The sequence below is a fragment of the Mastomys coucha genome, unplaced genomic scaffold (genome assembly GCF_008632895.1).
Source record: "Mastomys coucha isolate ucsf_1 unplaced genomic scaffold, UCSF_Mcou_1 pScaffold1, whole genome shotgun sequence".
Lineage (NCBI taxonomy): Eukaryota > Metazoa > Chordata > Mammalia > Rodentia > Muridae > Mastomys > Mastomys coucha.
Window position 1 is genome coordinate 59,915,761 of NW_022196891.1, and position 17,965 is coordinate 59,933,725.

The following is a 17,965-nucleotide window of genomic DNA, read 5'->3' on the forward strand; positions in this document are numbered from 1 at the left end:
TGGTCCTCGGTGCCCAGGAAGACGGAGACCTGAGTGAGGACGGTACAGGCAGACCTCAGTCTCTTCCTTCCAAACTACATGTGCCCTCCATTTGCCACCCGCAGATCCAAAGCAGGAGATCAAAGATCAAAGGCCTTCAGTGACAGGGCTTCATGATTTGTCTTAAATATTATAAGAGTATATATATGTTTTCAGTAGAACTGATGTTCTTGTAGTGAGGGACATGCAAATGTTTGTGTAAGCATTATTTTTTTAACCTAACCATGTATTAAGAACTATAGCTACTGTATACTTACGTTTTGGACTGAAAAGGCAATTAAAAGAATTATCTGTTCTGCAGACTCTAAAAGCCACAACAATGCAGGAGTCCATAACTTCTTGTGTCATTGGCTTCTTTTACATACACCAGTCTACCTCTACATGATTCTGTCTTAAAACAGTGCATCCCTTTGGCAGGACTCTAAGAACCTGCAGTCTTATGGACTACATTTAGTCCTACCTGAAGGCTTGCTAGAGGAGCACATAACTGTTTGTTGAGGGATAAGTAAAGTTAGCCACACAAAGGTAAACACATTCTCTGAACTCCAGCTCATGGGGGATGAACACCATGGTGAGTGGGAGGAAGGGAGTGTGGACAGAGAGGCAGATGGCAGATCCTGAAAGGGAACGGGACGTCATGCCGAGAAGATGTGGAATGGGCGTTATAGAGAAGCTTGACATGACCTGTGTAATGTTAGTCTTGACTGACAACTAGAGGAAATGCAGACTCAGCTGGAGACACATCTCTGAGCATATCTACAGTAGCATGTCCAGAAGTGAGAAGTCCTGTCTGCAAAGTGGGTGGCACCTCCCACCAGGCAGCCCAGATGGAAAGAGGCCCAAAGGGAAGAGAGGTGGTGCCTGCTTGTCTCTGCTTCCTCCTAAGCAAGAGTTTCTGTCACTGTGACTGCTATACTTTGCTAGCAGATTGTAGCTTCCCTGGATGCCCAACATGGACTGGAGATAAGTGGTTTTCCAAGGAGCTCTAGGCCTTCGGTATTAGGTGGAGACTGAAGAACCATCCAGGCCCTAGGCCTGAGCAGCTACTGGGTTTTTGATACTCCGTTGTGCAGAAAACCTATGTTGGAGGACCCAGTCCTGACTGTGACTGTGTAATGAACCCAACCTAATAGTAAATCCTCTTTGATTATGTGAGTGTTGTGTGTTGTATGTATATGTGGATCTATACACATATATTTGTTTCACACACACACATACCTTCACACACAAGCAAGCAGGTACACAAACATCCATACATTCTATTAGGTCTCTTCTCCTAATAAAAACCTGTCTAATATAGCCTAAATTTCAGAAAGACTAGTGAATTTTTTTTTTACTTAGAAAAGGAACAATGTCACATATATTTTCAACAGATTTCTCTACGGCTCACATTTCCATTTCCTTGGACATCATTGAATGCTTTGAACTTTACCTTTTTCTCCTTCCCTGTTGCCTGCTCAAACTGAAGCTACCCTGCACACCATAGACACCACACACACACACACACACACACACACATACACACCCCTCACCCTTAACAGCCTCTGCCTTTCAGGCACTGTGGATGAGGCATCCCTCCACAGAACCCCCGGATCCCATCCCAACACACTCCTCTGTTCTTTCTGATACCCTCCCCAGTTGCATTCACGTCTTCCCCTTCCGGATCATTCCCACAATCAAACAAGCACCTCCCACCAAATAAAGGGCCTTCTACAAAAGTCTATGCTCCAATTAGTAAGGATTTAAATTTCCATAGGTCCTTACCAACACGTACCATTAATAAAAAAAAAAATCCTTGATCGATACTGAACATTTATAAAGTCTACAGTTGGAAAAGAAGCTTGATGTGTCAAATCACTCTTGTTTTGCAATAACTAAACCTATTGCTTCTAACTGTAGGCATGAAGTTATTAAAATTACACACAGTCGCAATTCTGGTTTCTTGGGCATGTTGACTACAGTGACACCTCAGAGTCCACAGCTGCTGCTATCTTCGATAACATTGACCTAGTGTGCTCTTTCTAGAATGCAAATCAGATCATGTCATTGCCCCAATTAAAACCCTTCCTTCTGTGCTCACCACAGTGCTCTGGATAAGCCCTAACCCTCTCTGGGCTCCAACAAAGCCTACCTGACTTTCTTCGGCCACCTTTCCCTGCCTGCCGTGTTTCTCCCACCTCTCTGGCTGGGGTCGTGGTGACTTAGGTTTCACCAACACTCAGTTCTAAGACACTGCAGAAGCTTGCCTGCCACGTAGCAATCCTTCTGATGGAAACAGTTCTCACTCCTTACTCTTCTCATGGCTGAATCCTTGTCTCCCCAACTGAAGTGCCATCCCATGGTAGACTTCTGGGAAAATCTCTATGTTCCTTCCTTTCATGCTCTTACTTTTATCTCAGTGGCTGTTCTTATGGTATCTAGGGCCATCTTAGTGCCCATTTACTTGATAACTTGAGGTCTCTGTTAGACAGAAAACACCCTGATTTTAAAAAAAAAAAAAAAAGTTCCTCTTTTCTTATTTGAGTTTTTCTGATGCTTAAAGCAGGGACTGAAGCCTGGGGAATGCTCAAATGACTGAATCATGCGATGCAAAGAAGTCAAGTGTCATAAAGAATGGAACCTCTCCATGTTGCCTGTTGGTTAATTCCGTCAGTATTTATTTGGAAGTTGCCAGGCACTGGAAATGAAGATAAACAAGCGCAAGAGATTGTGCTCTTAAGGAATTTACAGTTTAGTAGTAGAAGCAATAACATAATTTGATGCAATATAGTATTAAGTCTAATATTAAAAAAGCACAGAGAGGATTCCAGATGTCCAGGAGAGAGACAAATTACCCAGGAAACTGTGTGAAGGGCCACTGAGGCTTCCTAGAGAAAAAGAGATTTGAGTTAAGTAGAGATGAAATTGGCCAGGAGCCATACGTTATTCCTGTAAAGAGGTCCACATGAATGCCTGGGAGCTAGTGAGTGTGCTTGGGGTGTAACTAATCAAGAATACCAGCAGATAACCTTGAAGGCCTGAGCCACTCAAGGCCTTAGATGATACGCCAAGAAACCTGCTATCTAAATACAATGGTGTCACTTGATTTGAATTTCTTACTGTGTCATGTAGCTTTTCACCACTATGAACAAAATGCCTGATACAAATCTCAATGCCGTGGAAGAAAGTTTGCCTTGGCTCACACTTACAGAGTTTCTGTCCATGGTCACTTGGCCCCTCTGCTTTGGGAACCTGTATCAAGGCAGCATATCCTAGCCAAAAACAAAACGAAACAAAACAAAACAAAAAAAGCAAACAACAACAACTATTCATCTCAGGATGACCAGGAAACAAATAATAAAAGAGAGTCCTAATATAGCCTGTGGTAGTTTGAATATGAGTACCTCCCAGTGTTGGCTAGCTTTTATGTCAACTTGGCCTGAGCTATAGTCATCTGAGAGGAGAGAACCTCGATCAAGAAAAGGCATCCTTAGGATTGGTTTGTAGGTGAGCCTGTAGGGCATTTTCTTCATTGGTGATTGATGTGAGAGGGTCCAGACCATTGTGGGTGGTGCCATCCATGGGCTGGTGGTCCTGGGTTCTGAGCACCTCATTGGGGAGCAAGCCTTTCCTACCTGAGCTGCTTTTGGTCACGGCGTTTCAATAGTGCAATCACAACTACAACTAAGACACCACCCCCCGTAGCCTCACACGTTTCAAATAATTGATCCCCAGTTGGTGGAACTACTTGGGAAGGATTTGGAGGTATGGCTCCATCACAGGATCGAGCTTTGAGGCTTCAAAAGCTTCCCCCATTCCCATACATTTGTGACTCCTGCTTTCAATTCAGGGTGTAAACTTTCAACTGATCCTGCTGCTGTGCCTTCCCTGTAGTATCATGGACTCTAACCTCCTAGAGTCATGAGCCCAGTTGAATGTTGTCTTTTTTAAGGTGCCTTATTCATGCCGTTTTGTCACAGCTATAGAAAAGTAACTAATACATACCCCACCCAAGGTTTGCCACCAGTGGCTCAGCTTCTTCTATAAGGCCTCATATCCTGAAGGCTCCACCTCCCAATAGTACCCAGGTTTTAATACCACCAAGACTTTAATACATAGGCCTCTGCAGGACAGCCCAGATCTAAGCTATGGTACATTTCAATCGTGTATGACTGTGTGGAGGCTAGATTGGAGGATTACTCATAGAGAAGGCACTATGAATTCATAACTGTGGTTCAGAAGGTCATTGGCGATCTCTTTGGCTCAGTCGATAGGAACTCATAATTAGGCACAGGCATATTTGGAAATCAGGTTCCTGTAAATGATCAGTGACTCTAACGAGGACTGTTTTGGTATAAAGATTGGGAGGAAAAGACATATTGCGTTGCCTATGCGCAGCTGTAGAAATAATGAGAATTATAGAAATGGTGGTTAGCAGCTCTCATATCTGGCTGTTTACCAGAAGCACTACCAAAGAGAGCTTTGGAAAAATACAACTTGCTCTGGCTTGGTTCCAGAGCCAGTGCACCAGGCTCCATGGGGGGAGCCCAGGGAACCTTTAATTGATAAGCTCCTTGGGTAAATCTTACACACATACATATGTACTGGCCTTGGAAGAGGGAGTCCTGGGATGGACCATCTTGTAAGTAACACTTTCCCTTGTCACTCAAATCAGTGTGGAGGCTGTAAAGGGGGAGTAGAGGCAAGCCAACAACCAAAGCAGGCAGAGACTAAAAGAGTACACTCAGAGGTGTGTCTGTATCATCCTGAAATAGGAGAGGGAAGTTCAGGCCAGAGAAGGGATGACTCTATAGAACATAGACGAAGGCCTTTAGTTTGTCAAGAGCAAGGGTTCCTGAGCCAATTTTCTTGTGAAAAAAAAAAACAGAGCTCTTCTTTAAAGCCAGGATCCTCACTCTCAGTACCCATCCATCTAAGTCACATTGCCAATTTAACTAGTGAGAACTCAATAAGAATTAAGTAGCTGCATTAGTCTGCTCAGGCTTCCATAGCAAAATGCCACAGGCACAGTAGCTTAAACAACACTAATTTATTTCTTGACTCTCATGGAGGCTAGAAATCTAAGAGCAAGGCCGAGCGCCACTCTTCCTGGCTTGCAGATGGCTGCTTCCTTCTGGATCATGTCTGCTTGGGCCCACAGAAGCAAGGGGAGTCTCTGAGGCCTCACCTTTTAAGGCAGTGGTTCTCAATGGGTGGGGGGAGATCCCTTGGGCGGGGTGGTCGAACGGCCCTTTCACTGGGGTCATCTAAGGTATCCTCATTATGATTCATAACAGTAGCAAGGTTAGTTATGAGTAGCAACAAAATAATTTTATGGTTGGAGGTCAGCACAACATGAGTAACTGTGTTAAAGGGTCAAGGCATGAGGAAGGTTGAGAATCACCGTCTTAGGCTCACTAATCCATTTAGCACAAGACTCCATGTGTATGACCTCTTAATGACTTCTTTACAGACCAGTCTCCAACACAGTCACCCTGCAGATTCTGACTTCCGTATGAGCTCTAGAGGGTCTAGACATCCAGTCTATCACAGTACCTAAAATAATAGTATCCAAGATACAAGATTCTGTGCCGGATGCTAACAATAGGTTTTCAGTCCACCTCAGTGGCCCAGCACTGATATTGAGCCAACACATGGAAGCAGTCAACTGCTGAATAACAAGTAGGGGAGGATTGCTGGAGATCCCAATCAGTACAGCCATGGTGGCCATATGGGGCGTTTCACAGGTGACCCTGACATGGAATAGAGTCAAATATTTAGTTATCTTGTACTACTGGGATCAAGCTCATGCATGCTAGTTAAGCAACTGAACACTGACCTATATACCCAGCCATGCTCTTTCTTTTCTTCTCTTTTTTCTTCTTTTCTTTTCTTTTTTCTTTCTTCTTTTCCTTCTATCTTTCTTTCTTTCTTTTTTAATTTTGAGACAGGAAAAGCCTTGACTCACTATATAAACCAAGCTGACCTGACTTTATAACCCCTAGTCTGTTATTTCCCAACTTGCTGGGATTATTAACTGGCCTGTATCATCTGTCCTAGGTACAGTGAGAGAGATTCGATTAGTTGGAAGTAGAGGGTGGGTGCGGTCCTTCCTTCAGCGCATATATCTATCTGAATAAATTACACTAACATTCCTGCAGGGGCCCAGTCAAAGCTTAAAATTATTTGGGGTTCCTGTCTGTTCAATAATCATAGACCATCCCCGAAATGATCTTTTTTTTTTTTCTGTTTCTTCTAAAGAAAAAAAAAAATTACAAGCTCACACCTCCACCACCATTACACTAGTCAGTTTTCAGCTGTGTCCCTGATACCTCCTCCTCTGTGCATGGTACAGTGTGTGGTCATCTTAATCTCCTTAAAGCCTGGCTCCACAGTATCCCTTCTAAGGGTTCATGGGTCTCACCGTTTCTTGGGTTAAGGGCTGGTTACTTATTTTAGCAACCCAAAATAGGACCCAGTTCATCTTGCCAGGTATCTACCACCAGTCCCCATTCAGCTAGATGGAAAGGTCTCTGTTCCATAAAAACACTCTCACCTGGTGCCTGGAACCCCATCTTGATGTATCAGACTCATACTCTTTGATATGCATCTTAAATCACGGCCCTTTTCATGAAATCTTTCTTGGATTCTACAGAAGCAATGAGGATAGAAAGATTTGTTCGTTCTGGCTCAGAGTTTGGGAGTACAGTCCATCATGGCCAGGAAGGTGTGGGAGCAAGAGCATGGGCATCCAGCCACACTGCGACTGCAGCATGGAAACAGAGAGAGATGGATGCCTGTGTCCCCCTCACCTCCTCGTTTTCATCTAGTATGAAGCTCTAGTCCATAGAACAGTGCCTTGGTTCCCTTCTCGGCTAAGCATCTCTAAAAGCAATCTCTGAGGAATGCCTAGAAGCCTGTCTCTTTAGTGGTTCTCAGTCCCATCAAGTCGATAGTGAAGAATCCATCACATTTGTTTACCCAAATAGTAGTAGTGCCATGCATATCAGAGTCTACTGGGTACCAACTTACTGAAGAGGTGACTACACCCATAGAGCCTCCCACCATTTTGACATACAGTGGACTCTGAAAACATGATTCTTAAGCAAGGGACTCGGCTGCCAAACAAACCCACCCACTACCAGTTTTTAAGCAGAACTTGTCATTGTATTTGTCAGCTACCTACAAACAAGTGTATTAAAGACTCTCTACCCTCAAAATCAAATTTCATGTAATGAGAATATAAACTCCGGTCTGGAGAAATAGCTCAGCCTGGAAAGCGTTTGCCAGAAAAGCATGACATCCTGAGTTTAGATATCTGAAAACAGTGCTAGGGAGGTGGAGACCACAAGACCCCTGAAGCTCATTGGCTATCCAGTCACATCAGCAAGTTCTAGGTTCTGCGAGAGACCCTCACTCAAAAATTAAGATGGAAAGCAATTAAAAAAAAAAACACTCAAGGGCTGGAGAGATGGCTCAATGATTAGGAGCAGTGACTGCTCTTCCAGAGGTCCTGGGTTCAAGTCCCAGCAACCACATGGTGGCTCATAACCACCTGTAATGAGATCTGATGCCCTCTTCTGGTGTATCTGAAGAGAGCAACAGAGTTCTCATACACGTAAAATAAGTTTAAAAAGGTGTTGGATATTGAACTTTGGTCTTCCCACATGTGCACACACATACACGTGTGACCATACAAGGAAAAGATAAGCCCAGAAGCAATCTGGCAGGCACGAAGGTAAATGAAATATCATAAGAAGTCTCAGTGGACAAAGGGCATTTTTTATTACATATTCATTTGGAATGGCTGAATTTTATTACATAATTATTCTACTTTTTCACGATACTAAGATGATCTCTGTTTTAATTAATCTTCATAGGACAGTGTGGTGTAATGGGAAGTGTGTCTACTATAAGGAAAAGATAAATCCATCCATTTATATGCAGAATCAACAAAGGACTAGAGGAGCATTAGCTTTAAAATGGTACAGACACATTCAACAACTTTAAGAACAGGAGTACAGGCTAATGCTGCCTGGCCTTCATTTACAAATATCTGCCATTGCTACCTGAGATGTAACTTGGGTGCCTTGGCGATCACAGCCAACTACTTAGAAACTAATAGCTTGTAACCTTTGTGGCTAAAGTTTACTGTCAACAGGATCTGGAGTAACATAGGAGACAAGCCTTCAGGTACACCTATGAGGGAATCATCTTGATGGCTTTAACTATGGTAGGAAGGCCCACCTTAGAAGAAGAAAAGAGGGCTTCCTGGGCTTGTGTACTAGGCTGCATAAAAAGTAAAAGACTAGCTAAGCTGTAGTTACAAAAGATCCTGTTGCCATGGCTTCTCCGCCATAATGGATCAAGCTGTGATCCCAAACAAGCCCCCTTCTCTCTCTTAGGTTGCCTTTGTCAGGATATGATATCAGAGCAGTGGAAAACCAACCACTCTTCAACACATATTTTGAAGAGCTCCGACCTCGTCCCATGCTCCCCTCACCCACTCGAAACCAGCAACCATTTTTTGTAAACAAAGAGTCTATTTCAGCTTAGATAAATGGCTTGAAAGGGATCATGTAGCTAAAACACTCATTTAGTTCCTGCTGTCTGCCAGCATCACATTACAAAAAATAACAGGTATACAGGAAGCTGCAAATAATTGGGAAAATCGACAAGAAACCAATCACATGTAGTGTGAACTCTGCAGAAACATAGGCACAAGGACACTGGAAGTAGGCCCTGAGGAAGACAGGGCAGCAGTGGAGGACACCAGCATGCCACCTCACCTTACTGGGGACATTTCTTCAACATATACCCAGGAAGGACCTGCCACCAGGATAAACCAAATCCACAAACACACTCCTAATTCTCACAGTAGATAGACTTCTGGCTGGGCTAGAAAGATAGACACTTGCCATTCTCTCTGTCTCTTGTCTCTGTCTCTGTCTCTGTCTCTGTCTCTCTCTCTCTCTCTTTCTCTCTCTCTCTTTCTCTCTCTCTCTCTCTCTCTCTCTCTCTCTCTCTCTCTCTCTCTCTCTCTGTGTGTGTGTGTGTGTGTGTGTGTGTGTGTGGTGTGTGAGAGAGAGAGAGAACTAACATTTCCAAACAAAAATATATCCTAAAAATGGTGTGCTTCATATAATAGAATCAAATGCCTCCCTTAAACCCATTCCCTGGCCAGCAAGATGGCTCAGCAGGCAAAGGAGCCTGCTGCCCCAACCCTTACAACCTGAATTCCATCTCTCAGAACCACATGGTGGAAAAAGAGAACCAACTGCACAAGTTGTCCTCTGACTATGTGGTGTGAGCACCAACATACATACATATGCATGCACACATTTGTGCACACACAAAATAAAGAATTCTTAAAGTGACAAAAAAAATCTATTCTCTGAAAAGGCTAAGAATGTCTACAAAATTCGTTCTATTATTTCTGTTTCTATTGCATTCATAGTCTCTAAGATTCACCTTGAGACTCCTTGTGTGTCACTTGATTTTTTTTTCAACTTAAGACATTTCATTTGTAAATTAAATTAGCAAAATATGTTTTACTACTGTCTCAGGGAACGTGTAGAGATTCATGAGTTAATAAATAGAAAAGTGTGTTGAAGCTGCTGGAAGGGAGAAGTAATCTAAATTCAGTTTCTGTGTATGAATCTATTGAGAAAAGACAGTTACATTGTCATACTGCCGAATGTGGACAACCCTTTCTCTCAGGGAGTCACAAATGTACACTAAGTTAGTCCCATCTTTTTTAAAGTGCACTTTAATACAACTATAATCTGTAACACACACACTCAGGCTGCAACTACACATTGTTATTCCTATGCTTCCTTTAATCTGTAACACACACACACACACCAAATATGACGTCAATGTGTAAACTAGAGCCTACTCCAGTCAGCCAAGCACAAGCCCTATCACCATAATGGGATGACTCGTTTTCAAGAGCTGCTCTCCAGGGGTCTCTAAACAAAACCACAAACCATAAAAAAGTGGCTGGATGGTTTTGTGTCAACTTAAATACAAGCTACAGTTACCTGAGAGGGGAAAAACCTCGATTAAGTAAAATCCTCCATAAGATTAGGCTGTAGGCAAGCCTGTAGAACATTTAAAAATAAAAATAAAAACAAAAAACAAACAAACATAAAAAACTAGTGGTGGCTGAGGGAGGGCTCAGCTCATTGTAGGTGGTGCTATCCCTCTAAGAAAAAAAGCTAAGCAAGCCACGAGGAACAAGACAGTGAGCAGTACCCCTCTGTGGCCTCTGCATCAGCTCCTGCCTCCAGGGTCCTTCCATGTTTGGGTTTTCCCCGCCCTGACTTCCTTTGATAATGAACAGTGCTGTGGAAGTATAAGCCAAATAAACCCTTTCCTCCCCAAGTTGCTGTAGTCATGGTGTTTTGTGGAAGCAATGGTAACCCTAACTAGGATAGTCACCTATCAACTTACTTATTTAAGTATATCTATCTTTTTTAATTCCAGGCCACTGAAACAATAGACAAAGGGGTGCTTCAGAAACCCTATTTCTAATATACCTAAATATGCAACTCATAGCTCCATCATGTCCTTAAAGCAGAGACCTGACATACTGTAAGGAATCAGCGATGGAACCTTTCAGGACCTGGAAATAGAGATCTCTCTTCAGCATCAAAGACTTAAAATAATATTGATGCTTGTTTAAAACTGACGATTCAAATAATTTACATAATGATATTGATGGCCCTAATGCCCCGCAGTTCACTTGAAGACTGCAAACCCAATAAAAGCAAGACTATGAACCAGGCAAACTGAAGGACGTCATTTGCTACACAAATAAATGCATTTGGTTTTAACCTAAAAACTCATCCCTTTCTTTAAGGAGTGACATTTGGGGCCTATTGTTTATTTACATACAATGCTTTTCAGAAGCATGCCTTGGTTTGAGAAAAGTCAGTGACTATGACAGGCTCAGCTTTCTAGCTGATGCCCACCTAGACAATACCTCTAGTGTGTCATATGGACCTTCTGCATCTCGTACTTTACTCAGGGGGTTATCATCTCAGAAAATCATCTGGTCTAAATCTGAGAGGAACTCCATTCCTTCCCTGTCTCCATCTACCATCCTGTATGGGAAGAAAAAAATGTACTGTTGGTGCTAGCAAGCAGAGTAATTCAGGGAAGTGTCAAGAAGGTCTGGTCCAATACCAATACCACTAAGGGGTGGGAAAAAGAGGAGGCAGTATGGGGGTGAGAGGGAGGCTCCTCGAAAACAATAGGAGGAGGGAGAGCAGACAATGAAACCCAAGGCCATGAGTTCTGAACATCAAGTTCCAAAGCCAGCTCTCTGACTTTTCCTGACCTTGGATAAATCTCTTGGATTCTCTGTCTCCTAACTCCAGGAAATGAGTGTAAATTAAACCAGAGGGAGGTTTCTTACATCAATCTTGTTTGATGCCAAAGGTCTTGCTTCTGGTCAAGGAAAACTTAGACTATTCACAGGCACAGATGTGCAAAGTGCCGTTAGTGTACTATTTATAAACACCCTGGTTTGTTGAAAATGGTTTCAGAAAAATACTCTTTTTTAAGTTTATATATCAAGACACAGTCTCACCCTGTACTTCCTGGTTAATCTGGAACTCCATATGAAGGCTAGGCCGGCCCCCAAATTACAAAGATCCACCTGCCTCTGACTCTGGAGTGTTGGGGTTAAAGACCATCACGTCCAGCACTCTACATTCTTTAAAGCCAACCTCTCCTTTTTCCTCTCATACTTTCTGAACAGGACAATGTTTTTAGGTTTGCCTATAGGAAATATTCTCTGACATTTTTGGATCCAATTTATTTCAAAACCTTAACTAAGTGCTTCATTTTGAAATAAGAAAATAGAATTCCTCTGCAGAATTAGTGCTTCGGAAGTGTGTGTGTGTGTGTGTGTGTGTGTGTGTGTATTCATGAGAGTGCTTGGACATGTGACTCCTATCAATCCTCAGTCATATTTTTAATCTCTCCAGTATCTTTTTTTTTCTCTTCCCATCTTCAATGTACAGTATCTCTTTGTGATTAAAAAGACAGTCTAAATTCAATCGCTTGTGGTCAAGCCAGACACTGGGACACAGATCAGCACCTCCCTGCCTTGACATTGATACTGCAGTACATGTAGCCTTGAGCTTAAATGACACGGGTAACCCATACATTGTCTGCTTTCCACTTAAATCCTAGATCGATTTCAGAGCTGCAGCTTGGGGAGAGCTGTTTTATTTTAAAGGCAATATGCTATAAATTTTTATCCCAGCTAATTGACAGTGTATTTAACAGCCTTTGTATTATATATCCATTTGAAAATTATGGTCTCATACTTTATTCTGTCAGTTTACTTATTTTAATTACTAATTACTAGCAGGAGGGTACATGTGCTATGGTACTGTGTGATAGTCAGAGAGCAGATTTATGTAGATTCCATGGATAGCCAGGTCATTAAGCTGACAGAGTACCACCCCTTTCCCTGCCGAGGCGTCTGATGAGCTTGGCAGGTCTCTCTGTGTGCATACCTCACACACACATACACACACTCGCACATGCTTCCGGGTGGTTTATATATGCCCACACACACATACATCAGCTTTTGAGTGTTTTGTATGCCCACTAAGCTTAGAATTTAATAGACGTTCATTAATGTGACTTCTGTGTTTCTCAAGGATTCCAGTAAGAGTCTTGTCCAAGGTTAAGTCAAGGTTTGGCTGCTCACTAGCCATGCAATCTAAACGAGTAACTTTCCTCTCTGCCTCTGAGTTTTATCCCCATTGGCATTTGGATGTGAAAACCATAAGAACCGAGGGGAACAGGGACTCTGTCAAAGAGTCCAGGCCTACATACTCAGTAAGGCCTAAACAAATGTTGGTCTCCCCTTCCCTTGAAAAATATTAAAACGTGTGTAGTTATGTCATAATCATTGGTGGTTTTTACATCAATGTTGATGACATGAGACCATGCAAAGTAGACTTAGATGGGGAAATGGAAGAACTCTGTCCATATAGATTATTAAATACTTAAAGTTTTAAAGTGGGATATTAAATTTGATTATTCTGTACAGTACATTAGCTTTCAGCTCTCTTAATTTGTCCCTGGTCGGAGAGGGAAAAGTCCCCTTTTCCTGCCTGCCTTTGGTCCTCTTAAAAATAAATAAGACCATCACAATAAGTAAAACCTCACGATTTAACTCTACTTAAAAATAGCCGCAGCAAAGGTCAGGTCTACAGAAAGCCTCGTACTGCTCTGTTGTGGGTAGGGTTTCTCGGAGAAGCTTGGGTTCCAACGGCAGTGGTAAGGGGTCGGAGAACTTTTATGAGACCTTGGGAAGGATCATTGAGATCGTTTGGGGTCTTTGATCTCTGGAGTAACTGATGCACATCTGTGGGACTTGAATAAATCCTCAAGACAGTAGTTGTACGAGAACACCCGCCTCCTCCTTGCCTCTCTGGCTTCCCACTTTGCCATGAGACCTGTACCTCTTCCCCACACACTCCCCACCATGAAGCCTTTCACCAGAACCATACAATGCTGTTTGAGGCTCCAGCCTCTAAAAACTTGGAACTCAATAAACCTTATTTTTTTTATAAAATTATCCATCCTCCACCATTTTGCTATAGCAATAGAAGGCATACTAATACATAAATCAAATATTATTATATCTCATTGACAGGGAGCCCGATACCTTACTTTCTAATGAGCCTGATACTGTTTGCATTCCTCTGAGATTATGGAAGACTGCCTGCCCAACATTTTTAGTTGTGGTATAGGGGTGGTGGTTTAGAGTTGCTAGGACAAGGGTGGCGGGTGCATGCCCGAGGAAGGCAAGATGGCCGGTGCCTTCTCCTATTGCTCTCCATCTTATTTTTCGAGATGGCATCTCTCACTAAACCTGATGCTTGTTGTTCTGACTAGGTTGTCTGGCTAGCAAGTTCCTGGGATCCACGTGTTTCTGGGGTTACAGTCACCTAAGGCCATACCTAATACCATACTATGAGAGCTTGAGTAGCAAGCATTCTTAATCATTGAACCGTCTTCTCAGTCCCTCGACTTCATTCTTTAAGACATTAAGAATATTTTTTTTTTAAATATTGGTTAATCATAAATAAAACCAAAACAAAGATATCCCATTGAAACCAGGTCACTGAGCCATATTCTTTTCAGACATTACTGGTATTTAAATAAAGAATGTTGGTTGTGTTGAATAGACCCTACTAACTGTGAACCTGTGATAACCTTAAAAGGCATTATATAATGCTGATTCAGCACAAATGTCTTCATACTTTCAGGTTCCACCAACTCATTAGATAAAGAACAGTTCATGTTTTTCATATTTTACTGAATAAGTTTCTTGGAGATTTCTAAACATAATTCTCAATAGTTATCCCATTTTAATTGTTAGCAACCATTAACCTAATAACTATAATCTTAGAAGTCATTTCTTTTTCAAAAATTCAATAACTTACAATGCTTTGATATTTTAACAAAATCCTTCTCCTCCTCAATACAAACCTACTCTGGCTTAATAAGCTTTAATCTTGATCACAATTAGAGGACTCTTACTCACTTTGAAACATGTTCAGGAAATCCATCAAGGAGTTGAGTCTGCTAGTCCTTGAGCTATATAAACTTTACATTTAATTCCCTGATCATATCCAACAACATCACCAAATGACTCAGTTCACCTCAAACAAGACAGCCAACATCTTATAAACCTCATAAATAAATAAATAAATAATAAATAAATAAATAAATAAATATTATTGAGATGTTTCACACTGAAATAAACTCCCATACAGACGGTGTTTAAAAATCTTTCATCTGGCTTCCAGTAACCACAAAACCTTCTCTACTTGTTCAGAATTGGGGGCCTGTTTACCATTCAGACTAAAATAAAATAACATGAAATCTTCTGCCTATATAATTAGCATTGAGCAACTAATGCTGCTAACAAGTGTATCATTAAAAACATTTGCACATTAGCAGCTTGTACAGTTTTCACTTAGCACCTCGATAAATAAGTTATATGTGCTCTAAACACATACTTAAGGAAACAACTCAGTTACATTTCATAGCTATCTTCAGGAATGTCTAGTAAGTAAAAAGTGTGTACTTTTTCATTAACGCTTGTAAGACAGTAGATGAACATGACATAGTGGAAATAAAATTGTCAATATAGCGGCCAGAGTTAGAAGACCAAAAGGAAAGATGCTGCAAGTCCTAGCCAAAAAGGACTGACGCACCTCCATGTGGAAGGGCAGCTCAGCACATAGGCTTTTAAGACTGGATTAGGGAGTTCAAACACCTCAGGTTGAACTGAAGTTTTCACATTAACTCAAATTAGCCACGAGTGACTTGTTCGAGCTCATTACATTTTAATTTACTTACTATTAGGTAAAATGAAATGAATAAGTATGCCTACCTTTTCGGAGTTTTATGAGGATTAAATGAGATTATTCATATAAAAGGGCTCATGATAGTATCCAAGATGTAGCAATCACTCGGTAAATATTAGCCATTATTTTTATCATTACTACAATCTAAATATACAAATTTAGAGCCAGGCCTCAAAATCTTTTCTATGTGTGCAGGTGACTCAGGCCTGCAATCCCAGCTACAACAGCTGCTGAGAAAGGACAATCACAGGTTCAACGCCTGCCTGGGATACAGGGTGATTCAACACATGGGTTTTCCTTTCTGGGTAGTAGACCATAAGCAGCTTCTCTCTACCAGCATATAGGCTCGCCTTGAACAATCACAACAATCTAGCTACTCACACTATATCACATTAATATGCAAATCCATCGCTTCAGCAAGAAAATCACAAACAAGTAGTTCATTCATGACACATTTTATTCGTAACAAACTTGTCACCCAAAAATTGGTTTTACAGATACAGTTAAATAAACACATTCACATCCACATACATTCAATGGCATTTAAAAAGAAAAAAGAAAAAAACTAGTATAAGCAAACTATTTTTAATGGAAAGATATGGTCAGTAACTAAAGGTGGATTGTTAAGCAGTAAATAAATCAGTAAATCAACACAACAGTATTTTGAAGAGAACGAGCTTAATTCAGAAGCAAACAGTTTACACAAGTGAAGATCCTGGTGCTTGACTGTACTTGGTCATCACACAATTGGTCAGGCATTGAAATGAGAAAGCTATGACCAGAGGAGAAAGACTGCCTTCTAAAGAACTTTGTATTGGTTATAAAGCTCCTGCTTAATAAGAGTTAAAAGACTCCACTGAAACATGAAAACCTTTTCTTTTTCAACCTAGGCTGATTCACTTCTGAAAATGAAGAGGATTTTTTCCCCCTCCCCTAAGGTTGAGTTATAATTAGAAATCAGATTCCTCAATCATTCAATGACCGAAATCTTTATTAAAGTCAAATGACCTTCTTCTAATTAAGCTTTCTCCTTAATATATAAGTTGTGCTGGATGGGGCTACTCTGCAGCTAATAAAGGCTCTATGTACTTACTCAATGAGCATATTCTATGTTCATTATTTTCTTATCAGACTTACTGTCACTACTGGTAAAACTTTATAAAGTAGGAAAACTTACTAACACATTCTGACAAGTGCTCTCGTTTTTATAGTCCCTATCTTTCATTTTCTTATGGAAGAATGCTCAGAATTAAATATGTTACTCTCCTGTACCTCTGTTTTATTCTCATTACAGAAGAATATAGCTAAGGAGGGGAAATGTACACACGTTCATTAAACCGTTAAGATTGCTCTGATTTGTCAACCTGGAGGGAAGAACTGAGATATGTGCATACACTTTACATTGAACTCAAAGACACTGAACAAAATACGCTCAAATATATGCTCGTCCCAGTAAATTATAAGGAAGATGCTTAAGAACATGACTGTTACATTTGAAATATAATGCTAATCCTTAAGAATCCTTAAGAATGAGTATCATTAAATAACTTCTTGCCTTCGACCAGAGGTCTGAGATGACGTAGGCAAAATGCTTTGCTGTTGCTTTTCCTATTGAGCAAAAATTAATTATAAAACCAAGGAGAAATGATCAAGGGAACTAACTATGCAAGGGTAGCTGCCAATTGCGAGCAATTACACGGTTTTATCTTTCTAGTTCACATTGAAGCAAGAAAAATGAAGAGTATCTCCTGAGAGATGGAGCATCATCCGAGAAAAAAAGGGAGCCGCACTTCACAACGCTCACGCCCAAAAATGTGGTACAGTTTACACATTGCCAAGCAATAGCAAAAAGAAAGAAGGGGATGGGGAACCGCAGCAGGAACCCTCTGCATCACAAGCCGCTCACTAGCCAAATAAAAGAATGAAGTGCAATCTCAGTTTGCCCTCTCCAGCCCACCGTTTTCATCGCTGCACCTTCTACCTGGCTTACTACTGGGAAACAGATTCCAGCCTTCAGAATGCACTCCTCAAGCAAGGCCATTAAGGTAACTCAATCCTTCCTGAATTGTTCGCTGAAAAACACACGTTGATGCCCGACTTAAAACAATAACAATTCTTGGTTGTTGTTGTTGTTGTTGTTTAATTGGGAGACGTGAAGCTATAACTACAATTTAGATTCTAGATGTTAGCTTGTAGACCCGCTGGATAAACAAGAGCTTAAGGAACGCAAGAGGATGCTGGGGGAGGGGGCATAGAGAGAGTGCGGCGAGAAAGATGCTGGTCAGTTCTGAGATGATGCTGGAATGACACCGGGCACTGGGACATTGCAAGTCCACGGCCACAGCCCCTGGAGGTCTCGGGTTTCAGTCATGCCTGAGCAGTGAATGGGTGCACGCTCATAAACACACCACCGTTTATTCTTCAGCTCCCAAAGAAAACGGTAGGCAAGCATCTCAGGATAAGCTTCCACCACAAGGATTTCTGGGTTCACACACCCCGCCTCCCCTGCTCGGAGCAGGCGATGACTGTCTCAAACAGTA

The 17,965-nt window shown here is 41.5% G+C and overlaps 1 protein-coding gene across 6 annotated transcripts in view; it reads right to left on the reverse strand.

The window, feature by feature from the left end:
* Dnm3 (dynamin 3) overlaps positions 1-17,965 on the reverse strand; it is a 486,761-nt gene that overhangs the window by 467,986 nt on the left and 810 nt on the right. The gene's annotated exons all lie outside the window — the stretch shown is intronic.